Source organism: Vulpes vulpes, chromosome 1, assembly GCF_048418805.1.
Source record: "Vulpes vulpes isolate BD-2025 chromosome 1, VulVul3, whole genome shotgun sequence".
Taxonomy (NCBI): Eukaryota; Metazoa; Chordata; class Mammalia; order Carnivora; family Canidae; genus Vulpes; species Vulpes vulpes.
In genome coordinates, this window is record NC_132780.1 from 107,764,595 (window position 1) to 107,778,420 (window position 13,826).

Here is a 13,826-nt window from a genome sequence, read left to right on the forward strand (position 1 = left end):
GAGAGGCAGGATGTACAGTGAAATTTGCATAAAAGTTAAACAGATTACCATAGAAAGGAAAGAATTTTAGCAGGGAAAAGTAGCCCAGACAAAGGGCAGCCTCAATGGGAACAGACAACAAGAGCTCCAAAGATGTGATACAGATAATGTGTCCCATATACAAAGGGAAGCTGCACAAACATGAAAAGGAAAGGCCAGTCCACAGGCAAAGAGGAGAAACAGGATTTGGTACAAAAAGGACACTGTAAGAACAGTGATAATAAGGAAAAGAGGAAGATTAAGTTGGAAAGAAATTGAAGGAATTGATGAGATTGAAAGTGTTTATAAAGAATTCAAAGAAAAATATCTGAGTCAGTGAATCTCCTCCCCACCCCCACTCCCCTGCACCACACACACACACACACACACACACACACACACAGCCCATTTAAACTGCATTCTACATTCTGGTTCCCTAACCTATAGACAGACAAAACCATATTCTCATCATCACCAAGTCAGGTTCTACTATGAAAACTTAGACTTGGGAAATGATTCCAACTCCCCACATAAGTTTAATGCTATAAATGAATATAACCTATGCATTAATTATTAGAACAGATATAAAATGACTACTCCGTTTCTGTTAATACAAGCTTCTACAGAAATACTGAAACACAGGCAAGGGTTTAGAAAATTTGTGATGAAATAATAAAAAATAAAAAAAATAGAAAATTTGTGATGGAGTTTTCCTTTATGAGTTTTTACAATATATAATTAATGGTATTTTCTGCTTAGAACCCTGTCAGTGTTCTACATAGAATACACCATAGAATACACATTCTAAAAACTAAACACCGATCCTTTAATACTTAATTTCCCTATGAGCTAGCACACATATAAACATCAACAAGCAAAATTATAACATACCTTAGTCATAAACTTAATAATACTGGTGAGAATGTGGGGAAAGAGGCACTTGCTCACAGTGTTGGCAGGAAGATAATTGGTATAAATATTCTAGAGGACAATTTAGCAATATGAATTTAAAAAATTAGGAATGGTTAAATTGTCCAACTCATCAATCCCCCTTTCATGGATTTACGCATAAAAATTAAGTGTACTGGCCTGGCCGCGGCGCCGTGTGGAGGCGCCCTGTGCCTCGAGGCCCGGCTGGTGGGGCCCGCCATGGGGCGCCTGGGTTCCGTGCAGCGGAAAATGCCGTGCGTGTTTGTGACGGAGGTGAGGAGGAGCCCTCCGGCAAGAGGGAGCAGCAGGTCAGCCATGTCTTTGGGCTCGGCTAGATAGAAAACCTAACAAATTAGCTGAGAAAAGATTTAAAAATTTTCTACATTCAAAACAAAACTCAAAAGGTTGGGTACCAGTGGAAAAAAACAACAAACAGTATTGCTGGCGTTCCTCAGTAGTTAATTATGAATTTGAAATTGCCCTGGTACTGAAGCATCATCCTGATGATCCTGGTCTTTTGGAAATTAGTGCAGTGCCTCTCTCAGATCTCCTAGAACAAACACTAGAGCTTATAGGAACAAATATTAATGGAAACCCATATGGGTTAGGAAGCAAGAAGCATCCATTACATCTTCTTATACCACATGGGGCATCTCAGATAAGAAATCTACCCACCTTGAAGCACAATGATCTATTATCCTGGTTTGAAGGTTGCAGAGAGGGTAAAATTGAAGGAACAGTATGGCATTGCAATGACGGCTGTTTAATCAAGGTTCATCGCCATCATCTTGGTTTATGCTGGCCAATTCCAGATACTTACATGAATTCAAAACCAGTTGTTATCAACATGAATCTGAACAAGTATGACCATGCCTTTGATACTAAATGTTTGTTTAATCTTTTTTCGAAAATAGATAATCAGAAATTTGGTAGACTCAAAGATATAATACTTGATGTATAAACTAGAAATCCAGTTAAAAATCAGCTTTATTATATTGGAATCTTGAATATTCTGCTATATGTGGAAGGTAAAAACATCTCAGAATTCTGTGTCGAAGACAGCAATATGTTGTCTAGCATTTGAAGAAACGAATTTCCCAGTTGCAAATTTTATTCAGAATTTTATTCAGAACTAGCAAATGAATTTTAACCACAAGACTTTTAAAAAATGTAATGGTAAGCTCCCCTGCCTGGTACATAGTTAAAGACTGCAACTAAACCAAAAATTCTGGATCATTAACACTTAACATATGGCTATAACCTCATAACATGTTTATATACATGTAAATATATATAAAACTAGATTCTTAACACATATAAATAAGTATGTATAAAACCCCAATTTTAAATGTTAAAATTAAAATCACCCTATACTCTTTAAAAAACTTAAACATGAATATATACAGAAATTCATCATAGCTCATTTGATAGTCATAACTTACTCTAAAAGTCTTAAAAAATATACTTTTCTAGTATGATTAAAATTTTATATAATTTTATTTACTAAGACTTCAATTTAATAAAGGTACAGGTATGAAGAAAGAAATCATGTAGGTCAGAGACCTGCTTGATTTCCAGATGGAGTTTTAACCTATAAAGTTAATAAACAGTTCAATAAAACTATAGTTATAGGTAGTCCTTAATAAATGGGGAGATTAGGAGGACTTTCTCCTTCATCTTCAAACTGTTCAGAAGCAGCAATAGGACTAGTTAACTCAACTCCACATTGTTCAGAAAGTTTTCTTAACTTCTCTTCTAAGAGAATATTCTTTTTCACTTCTTCTTTATAATTATACTTCAGATCTTCAATTTCTTCAAAAAATGAAGGATCAAAGTTTTCCAGTTCTTTTTTCAGCTTTTTTATTTCCTCCTAATAGAAACATGATATTTTTGAAAGGTATGTAGGAATATAATATATTCTTTAGATTTAAATTAAAGAAACTTAAATATAAACATAAAATCCAAAGTAACCTGAATAATCACATATATGCTATACAGGCAGAAGTATTTTCTTAGAATTCTATTAATAAGGTTTCACTGTACAGCATAAGTAACTTGTTAGCTGGCAAGTCAAATCATCTATTCTGTAAATTATGCCCTAGTTTTTGACTAAAACATCATTTCTTAAATTAGTGTGTGTGTGTGGGGGGGGGGTGTAAACTAGTGGTGGCAACATTTAAGCTTTCTCTAAAAGTATATCAGATACTCTCACTGGGGCAATCAGAAAGACTTGGCTGTTCACAACACAAGTTATTTTGGTTAAGATTCTTTGGTTTAGGCTTCATTTATATTTTCTTTACAAATACCTTTTTTTTTTTTTTTTAATGAATAACATTTAACTTACAAATATATTTAGAATTTGGGCAACTCTGGGACCTCTACCTGACTAAGGAATGTGTAAAGAGACAATATGAACTTCAGAATAGCTAGTGATCACTAGTTAATTCTTTAGTTTATGCTGTTTTGTTCTGTTTATAGATTCTTTAAGGGATAAAGCATGGCAAATATTTTTCTTTAATAAAAAAGGAGCTCTTCCTGAAAAGAATTTCAAAAGGAAATAAAAGACACTGTTCCCAATGTGACCCAAAACTTAAGAGTAAAATAATGAGCTATGCTTGTGAGAATTAAAAAATAAATTTATCTTTAATCCTAAAAAAAAAAAAAAAAAAAAAAAGAATTAAGTGTACTGGGACACATGTAAGAGATATTCATTATAGAACAGTTTATATTAGCAACACAATGGAAACAATCTAAATGTCAGCCAAAGGGGAATGAGTTAAATAAATCATGATAGACTTGTAAATGAAATAGCATGCAGCCTTTCAAAATGATGGAATTGAAGCAAAGTACTTGCAATAGAGTGATGTCTGTGATAACATATTGGGAGAAAAATGCATGCTCTACAAGAGTTTTTTTACATTAGTCTTATTTTTGTGATTAAAGAGATTATATTTTATGTAAATGCAAAGGAAACATTTGAAAGACAATTCACTCAGGCTAACAGCATCCTTTTAGCTATTTTCTGAATTCTTTAAAATGATTGTCATGCTTTTGTGATCAGAAACTTTTTTTGTCATATATATCTTATAAAATATGAAAATGCCATCGTAGTTTGGTGAGTTTTGACAAAAGGAAGTAAATAATTCAAAGAGGGATATAGGACATTTTAGATGAATTCTAAAATGTAAATTTAGGACTAACATGTGTTTTTAACTTTATGATGAGGGCTGGGAGTTGGAGTTAAAATAGGACACATTCTGAAAGCAATAATGAGACCCTATCCTCAGTAGCTTACATAAAACTGTGTTTTATAGAATGTAGCAAGGATGAACTGGGTACACATGGAGACTATTTTAACTGTGTTTCAATAAATGCTTAGAAGTAAAGCGGGGAAAACTCTGTCAGAATCTATTACTGGTTTTACTAACACAAATGTTGAAAACTTATTCCAGATGTTAGGACAGGTTTAATATATTATCAGGTTCCTTTACCCAAATTGTTGAGATATTTACTTTTTGGATTCCAATGTCCATCATCCTACATTAGCCCATGTTCTAACAGCTATTCTTCTTATTAACTTTTCAAATTATAATTCACTTTTAAATGCAATTCAAATAATTGCAACTATAATATTTGATTATAGCTATATATGTAGCTATAATATAGATTTGTACATATATATGTAGCTATATATATGTAGCTATAATATAATTTATATATGTAGCTATATATCTATATAAATATATAAATAGATATAATATATATTTATACATATATGTAGCTATATATATTTAGCTATACATAGCTATATATATGTATTTATATACATATATAGATGTAGGTTTGATGTAGTGCCATATGTAGTTAGATGTAACTTTGAGTTAACTTGTGATTTATAAATGATCTCTGAAGGTAGGACTGTCATATTTTCTTTTACTCAAACTTTAGAATAGAAGATCCTCACTTAGTTGAGGTTATTGGCAAAGTAAAGGAAATGTCCTAGAGCACCTATGAAAGATTTATTTTGATTTAACTAAAATGAACCTTGTTAAATTATGAAATGATTTTCCCTTTATTGAAAGTCTCTTAAAAGTTTTTATTTCAATTTCAAAAAGAAGAACTATATAATACATAATTATATTATATATTACATAATTATATTAAAAAGAGAGTGCAGATTATTTTTAAGTGAATGCATATTAGCACACAATGGAAGAATTTATGTTTTTCCTGCTTTAATAAAGATGTACTTTTCTTAAACATAGAAGTGGAGGAAATATCATGATCTTTCATTTAAGTGGCTATAAATAAACATTGAAAGTCTAGCACCAAAAATAATTGATCCTAGGCTATATGGTCCTTGGAAAATGGGATCTATAAGAAAGTGAAAATATTAGAGATTATATAACACATTAACAAATGAGTGAAAGGGTCAGAAGTAGGAAAAGAAGAGTAATTTATTAAGACAAATAAGAAGACAGACCAGAGGAATAAGAAATAACAAGAGCATGAGAAGTCCTAATACTTGCTGAGCAGAATGAAAAGAGCCTTTCTAGAACTCCCTTCATAAGAGCTAAGGACCTGAGCCAAATCCACTCTGACTTAATATTTTTCCCCTTTAGTCTCTTTAAACAGGATGGAGCCATATAAACAAGTATTCTTTGTGATCATTAGTTCTGATACTTTCTTTACTTAACATAGAGGCTCTGTGTGGTCTCCATCTTCATCTTATTTTGCAGAGGAGGAACACAAACATCACCCTTAATACCAAAATAAAAGTTATACATAGCTCCATCTAAGTTTTCAGTGTTCACTTATAGGCACTGGGCATACTGAGAAGCTGAGTGATCATAGACAAAATATAAGCCCAGGGGGCACCTGGGTGGCTCGGCGGTTGAGCATCTGCCTTTGACTTGAGGCATGATCCTGGAGACCCAGGATGGAGTCCCACATCCGGCTCCCTGCAGGGAGCCTGCTTCTCCCTCTGCCCATGTCTCTGCCTCTCTCTCTCTCTCTCTCTCTCTCTCTCTGTCTGCAATGAATAAATAAATAAAAATCTTAAATATATATATATACCCAAGCTTCAAGTTCTGAACTGGAACGTAGGTAAAAGTCTGTGCCAATGGGTGTGTAAGGGTGTTTGTGTCAGTGTGGTTTCCTGTGGTTTGAGTTTTCACAGTACGAAAGAGGGTTGTCACAGGGAAATAGTTATAACGTATTGAAATAAAAAACTTTTTCTTTCCTCATGACTTTATTATATTGTTTAAAATATTTCCTTTTACCTGAGTTTGGGCTGTTCACAAAGTTGCCCCATATTATTGGCTCTAACTTATATAAACAAACTCTCATACAATCTGTCATTCATACATCATCCTAGAACCCCAAATACCTGTGACTGCAAAAAAGAGAGGCTTTGGTGCTGTTGAAATGCCTTTTGAGCTGCGTCACTCGTCTGAGGGGAAGTGTTCTCATCTCCTCTTGTCTAGCTGGGAGGATTGGAGAGATCAAGTTGTTGCCTGAAGGAACATTCACCTGGCAAGTGGCAGAACCAGGGTGAGTGGTAGCAGAAATGGTGGGAGTTTGTGAGGATAGTCAGTATCAATTAGCCAAATTTAAAAAAAAAAAATAGTGCCCTTGTACCACTATGGCCAAAGTGAATAAAGAGCCTATGGTCTGGATTTCTTAATTCTGATTAAATCAGAATCGTGTGGAAATTATTGAAGATCATCAGCTCAAGCCATTTCTTTTACTCAGAATGAATCTCTAGCCCAGAAATCTTCCGTCTCTCTTTAAGAAGTGATTACTTTGGCCAGAAAGTGGCAAAGATAAAAGTTTAAGTCAGACTCTCCAGGGTTTAGGCTCCCTGTGCACTTCGTGATGCCTGCTTGCCTTTGTAAACCAAAGCGATGTGATTTCTAGTCATCCAGTAGGTGGAGTCACGTCACTTAATCTCCACAAGTCACAGAGAAAATGCTGAGAGGATACTGTTCAAGTGTAACATCCAGCTGGCCTGCACAGACAGGAATGGCAATGTTTCTATATTAGGAAAATGTAAGTTGTTCTGTTTCTTCTTTCTTATGCTGATTGAAGATCTATAACTTTGACCATTAGCACTACTTTTTTTTTTTTGGAGTCTCTAAATCAGTCCATCTCTGGCTGAGAAAGAGGGGAATTTCTTGTCTGTGGTAAGTCCTGAGCCTTTCCTTTCTTTTCTTCTTATTTTTTTTCTTTTTTCCTGAGAATCTATGGTGTATCAGCTTAGAAAATGATGTCATCATAGACGCAGGGATATATGACTGTGAGTGGAATCATATAGCTCGTAAGACAGAACCAAATCCAAACCTAGCATTTATCCCTGTCACTAGTCAACATGTAGCTTCCACGTTAAGTACTTAAGTTTCTATGACCAATCAGCATAAATGCCCATGCCGTGAGGGGTGTATGCCAGATGGGACAGAGGGGTTTGCACACAGTGGTACTGGTGGCTGGAGCAAACATGTTTGAAGACAGAAGATACTGGAACCTATGTGCATTATGGAGTAAATGAGATATAGACTTCTGATAAGAGTCATGTGTCCAATTTTATAAATAAGTCTTGGATAAAAACGATAGCTCCCTAATATTCCTTAAGGAGGAAATAATAAAATCCTCATGGATTAAAGGTTTCTAATTACTGCCTCTGCTCATCTTGAGCATACTGTATAGGATGATGTATAAACTATTAATGGGACCTAAGGAGTCATCTGGTACAGGCCTGGAGAAAAAAAAAGAAAGAAAGAAAAGGGATTTAATTACAGAAGACAGATAATCTCAGTTTTAATGCCTCTAGCTGCATTCTTAGCAGCTGCTTTGTACGTAATAATGGCTTATCCTGTTTTTCCCACTGGGGAGGGGGAAATAAAGTTAATGTATCATCCTCCCACCAGGCACATTAAATCAAATCCTTTTATCCTGAACTCTTATTTCTCAAATGTACGAAACTGAGGGTTAGATGTAGAACAGGAGAAAGGAAGCAACTGATACTGCATTATAAAAGGAATTTTTCTCACATATGTACATTTCTGTATACACAAGATATGTACTATATGTTTGGCAAAAAGTCTATTGTTCCAACCTCATTCATTTTTCGGTCTTAAGCATTTCATCTGCCTAGTGGGAAGCCAGAGTTTCCCCCGGTTCATTAGACCAGGAGCTGGTGTCTCAGCCAGCACTCACATGAAGAAATTCAGGGATGGGCACTAATGTGACTGACTGGACAGTAACAGCATCTGTGAGAAAGCTAAGTTACAGACACAACCTCAGTAGTGTGTTTTCATCCAGAAAAAAAAAATCATGTAAGATCTAAAACCTAAATCTTTGGCAGGGTTTAGGAGGAAGAGAGAAAATTCACATGCAATACTGTCAAAGACATGAGCGATGATTTGATTGTGTTCTTTTCTATCTTTATCTTTGTACATAGGTAACCCTTACACGGTTTCATATTTATAAGCAATTCTAAGAAAGGAAGAAAACAGAATGAACATAAAGAATTGAACAGAAATAGGGGAGGTATTCACATATAGGTCAATAGTTTAAATAGAATTTAAACAAGAGTTACAAAAATAAATAAATAAAATAAAATAAACAAGAGTTACCCATAAATGTTCTTGTCGGCAGACAGCTCTGAAACCTCTTGGCACAGATTTTCCTCTTTCTCTTCCTGTTCTCACCTACTGGATAGCTTCTTTTTGGTTTTTTTGTTTTGTTTTGTTTTGTTTTTTTATTTATGTTTTTGTTTTTATCCAGACAGGTATTCCCTACAGCCTCTTTCTTTCTTCTATTGCATATTGGATGGTGAGACTTTTTTCCTGTCCCAAGAGATTCCCTGGAAACCTTACTTTATTCACCTTCTAGGCCCAGGACATGACTTCGACCTTTAGCAGACTCTCATAATGCTTTTAGCTGTGGAAAGCCACACTCAGCAAACTAATTTATGTCTAGGAAGCAAATGGATTAACTAAGTGTCCTGCAAAGGACACTGAAGGACATTCAATGGCATTCTTTAGCAACATTAGGATGAAAATGAAAAATGCATCTTTCCATTCCAGGCAAGGTTATGATCTTAAATGAAATTTGGTACATTCTGTATCCAATGGAAGACTCCAGGATTTGGAACTGCATGGTTAGTATTAACCTTTGTTTAATGAAAATCAGCCATTGTGGAAAGTGGGAAAATAGGGGTGGCATTTTACACAATTTCATCTGTTGTGTAGATGGTAATGTTTTCAATCAACAGGTGTGGTCTTCTTGGTCTGTTCTTACAAGAACTCCTGGCTGCTGTCCAGGTTACTCATAAGCTGCACCTGTCAGACACCAAAGCCTCCCATCTACCCCCTCAGAGAGAAAGAATAAGTAAGAATGTTTTGACTCTTTTATTCTTTTATGAGTTTCAATTTAAAATGTTTGTTTTATCCACATAGAGGCCCAGACTTCTTTCAGAGAACAAACTCATTGCCAGTGTTGGAACTCGCAAAACCTGCTGCTAGGTCTGGAACACACACAAGCTTACCTATCAGCTTCCACCCCCTCCCTCCACCCACCCACTTTCAACCTGTTTCCAATGTTCACCCAACTCTCTCACAGAGATTTGGCAGGGGCTTGCTTTATGTATTGCTGCAGTTCAAACAGAGCAGAACAACAACTTCTTGTTTCTACAAATAACTGTCAGTAAGGAAAATCATCTCCCTCATCAATGCACACACACCAAAACCGTAGGTTAAAAAAAAAAAAATGTGGAACAAGGAGAACAGATTATTGCTTGAAAGACCACACTCTCTACCTCATTTAAACTTTTCCTTTTCTTACTGAGTAGCTTACTGAGTACATTGAAGCCTTTTCTTTCGTCAGTAAGCTTTCCCATGGCATTCCAAAGAAGCCACAATCAGACATTAAGAGGTGATGCGATAAGGCATAAAAAAATATAATAATAAGAGGATAATAAAAATGCATTTCTATGAGTCAAAAATCCTTAAGTCTGCCTTTGATGCATGATATCAAAGAAACCATCCACAGTTTCATAGAGAACAGATGTCCAACATATTATATAGTTCATTTTCAAATCCCAAACAGATCAGTAGGAGTGGGATTTATTCTCATGGCTCTTGAGCAGAGTTGCTCAGTACATTTTTTTCCTTCCAGAGATCCCATCTTGGAAAAATTCTCTACCTTCTGACAAGTGTTCCGAATTCAACTGGAGAGCAGCTTCAGGCGAATTCATCTGTCATGGGCACTGAAAGACATTTTTGGCTCTGTCTTCAGTAAAATATGATGCCAGGGTGGTGGCACCATGTCAAGTTTTCTGGCTTTTGCCTTCGAGTCCCTACCTTTGGTCATACTCTAATCTGAGCATGTGAGTGATTTAGCAAGATTTAGGGCTACCATTTTCTTGTTGTGAGTAGATCAGGCAATAAGCCGTGCAATTATCTTCCTAGCAAACAAACTTAGTAATTATAACCAAGCACTCTAAAGGATTCAGATAACACCTTTCATCTAGAGAAGGAAAAGTCCCAAGGACTTTTTAGATGATGTCAGACCTTATATTTACCTATCTTATTAAATGAATGAAAAGCTGTAATTACAGTTGTTGCTGGTTATGAAATTAATCTGCATCACCGAGTCTCACTCTGAAATGGCGGTACACAAATGACCTTTATGTTGGAGATTTAGATACATTGTATTCCTCACCTTAGAAACAAAGCTTTTGTTAAATTGCAGGCGTATGAAGCTTTTCTATACGTTGCTTGGGCATTTCAAGTCTGTGGGGTCATTGTAGACAATACCAAGTCTTTTCTGAACAGAAATAGTTTCATATAAGTAAAGTGACACGAATCAAAAAGAAAAGGTCTGTATCTTTGAAAATATCAAAGAAAAAAACTAATCAGTTATTACTTCTGATTGGTTTAGAAGAGGGATGATCATATCATGGCCACTAAGAAATGCCTTCTAGAAACTAAAATATACCCATTTAAAGAATTATTCTGTACTTAACTACATATGAATAGCAAAGTTACACTGAGCACATTTTTATAATAGAAATTTAATGATCAGTCTGGGGAAACATGGGAAGGTCAGGTACTCTGGAGAGAAAAAGGAAGGCCAGGAGGGGTGGATGGACAAAGAAGCTAATAAATGTATGCACAGCAACATCTCCTCTATAATATATTTATAAAATTATAATCAGCAACTTTTACGCTTTTCTGTGCTTTCATTGCACTTATTTTAAAAACACTTCAAGTCTAATGAGTTACCTTTTCCAAACATAGTTCTCTATCAACAAGAAGGGATTATAGTTATAATGACATATCAGCTGTGTACGTTATTGTACTCTGCTTCAAATAATAAATTAGCAGTAGAAAGAAAATTTTTCCTGGTTTTAAAATATTGATGGTACCCAACACATTAGGCCTAATAATTTCTCTTTCAAAAGGGTGAAAAGTTTTCATCTGCTTTTCCAAACATACAAAAATATAACATTAGACAACAAGAGTCATTCATGGTATAAGGAAAAAGGAAAACTTCAATATTATAGATTATCTTTATAATTGTAATTGCCTAGTGTCACCTTTCTTTTCATTGCTGAGCCTGTCAGATCATGCTCATTTGTGTAGCTGAATTATAATACACAGTCTCTTACCGTTCAACATTCTTGTCTGGCTCAGAGAGTCCTTACCTCCCTAGTGGCTCAATAAAATCTTATTTGTCTCATCTAATGAAAGGATTTCAAGACAAAACCCTTGAGCCACGAAATGTGGATGTTTTTTCTGAGCTCTGGATATTTCAGTACAATAATTCCTTTAGTAAGAATAGAAAGAAAAGGAAGCATTTGTTTTCCCTATTCCTGTTTTTTTTCTTTACTGCTAATCAAAGATAGAAGTTGTGCGTCTAGGAATGCCTTCGTAAGCTGGATTGGTCATGAAGACTTTATTATCTTTTTTGGTTATGGGATTTGGAATTTGAAGTCTATAGAAGCAGCAGCAGATTTTACATATCATCAGTGCATAGATATATAATACGTAATATAAGATGTAATTTAAATTTTCTGGTTGAATTTGTATAAAGGTGCAAGATGGCAAATTTATCAACTTATAACCAAATGGCTTATCTCTACATTTCCCAGCATTTTCTTTAAAACATAACAGAATAGTGTTATAGAAAGAAAGAAAACAGGGGAAAGAAAAAGAACATTTCTTCTCAGACATAATTTTAGTCCTCTTGGATTGCTTATCACTTGTAAAATTATATAAAAAAATATATTTGTTACCAGTTGGGGGTCTGAAATACATAAACTCTGTTTAATCTGGGTTTACTTCACATTAAAAATTCCTACTGAGTTCACCACTAAGGATTTTGGCCTAGATATGCTGCATGATACCAGTGAGGAGGCCAAGCACCAAAAATGGCAAAATGCTACCCATTTTTCTCCGAGACTGAAAGAAAAAAGACTGACCTGGGATAACCTTTTAATCCCATCAATTTATTCTCTGAGTTTCCTTCTTTCCAAGCATGAGCCAAATCCCTTCAAGGTGAGAAGTTCTTTGAGGGAAGAAGAAAGGGAATACTCCTTTTTTCCCACTCTTACATTATTTGATGAAACCTGTTGCTGTTTCATATAAGGGGAGTCTTGGAAACATTTCCTCTAACCTAGCAGTGGTTGTTCCTAGTTCTCATGTATCTATGTGACTGTGTTGGATGTCATCAGACCGATCTTCCTTTCTTTTATTGCCATATATTCATCATGGCCGTGACAGTGAAAATTTGAACAAAACAAGACTCCTTAACCAAGCAGGTTACTAGGTTTTAAACTATATTAGTAAATTAAAGGATTACCTATGTCATTATTCCATTAGATTAGCATTAAAGATAAATAACACTGTGAGATTAGACAAGTGATAGATGATATACAGATAAGTAGATAGATTTGCTCTTGTGTAATATGCACAATTACTCATCTAGGTCTGTTAAATGCTGGAGATATAAAAATATGATGAGGAGAAGGACTGCATCTTGATGGACTTCAAGTCAACTCAATGAATGATATCTTTGAACTCTTCAGGATACTGTAATTGTCTCACTGACAATGCAGATGTTTTCTCAACCTTCATATTATAATAGAGCAGAAGTCAAATCAAGTTTTATATCAAATTTCCTTGCTTTTTATTTTCTATAAAAATGTTCTTTCAGTAGGACTTTCCTTTGATAATTTGGCAAAGTTATGGAATCTATAAACATTGAAACAGTACTTCTCTGGCAAAAACTTGGTATTATGTAACTAGCTTTGTTTGCTGTCTCTTCATCCAGTTCTTCCCTGTGCCTCTAACACTTGTTCCTACTGCCACCTTTTTAAATAGCAGATCCCCACTTTTTTAAAAAACTATCATAATAAGTCTCACCCCACTTATTCCTTGAAACACTATGACAGGAAAACTGTATCTTCAGCTTTTTCTAACATAATTTGTTAAAAGAGTCACAATTTCCTCATGAAATAGTGAGGAAGCTGAAGTCATTTATCTATATCCTTACTACCTGTAAAAATAATTACAATTAATCAAATAATTTACTTTGTAAAGCTTCTAATACTTCAATTTTGTTCCATCTGCCCGATGAGTTTATGAATTGTCTAATAAGATTGAAAATATAGGGGACTCTGAGTGGCTCAGTTGTTGAGTATCTGCCTTTGGCTCAGGTCTTGATCCCTGCATCCTGGGATGGATTCCCACATCAGGCTCCCCGCAAGGAGCCTGCTTCTCCCTCTGCCTGTATCTCTGCCTCTCCATCTGTGTCTCTCATGAATAAATAAAGAAAATCTTTAAAAAAGAAAAAGAATTGAAAATATAAAGAAG

General features: G+C 35.0%; 1 pseudogene; it reads left to right on the forward strand.

The window, feature by feature from the left end:
* Positions 1–1,165: 1,165 nt before the first annotated feature.
* Positions 1,166–3,595, forward strand: LOC112913403 (RNA ligase 1 pseudogene; annotated as a pseudogene).
* The last annotated feature ends 10,231 nt before the right edge of the window (positions 3,596–13,826 follow it).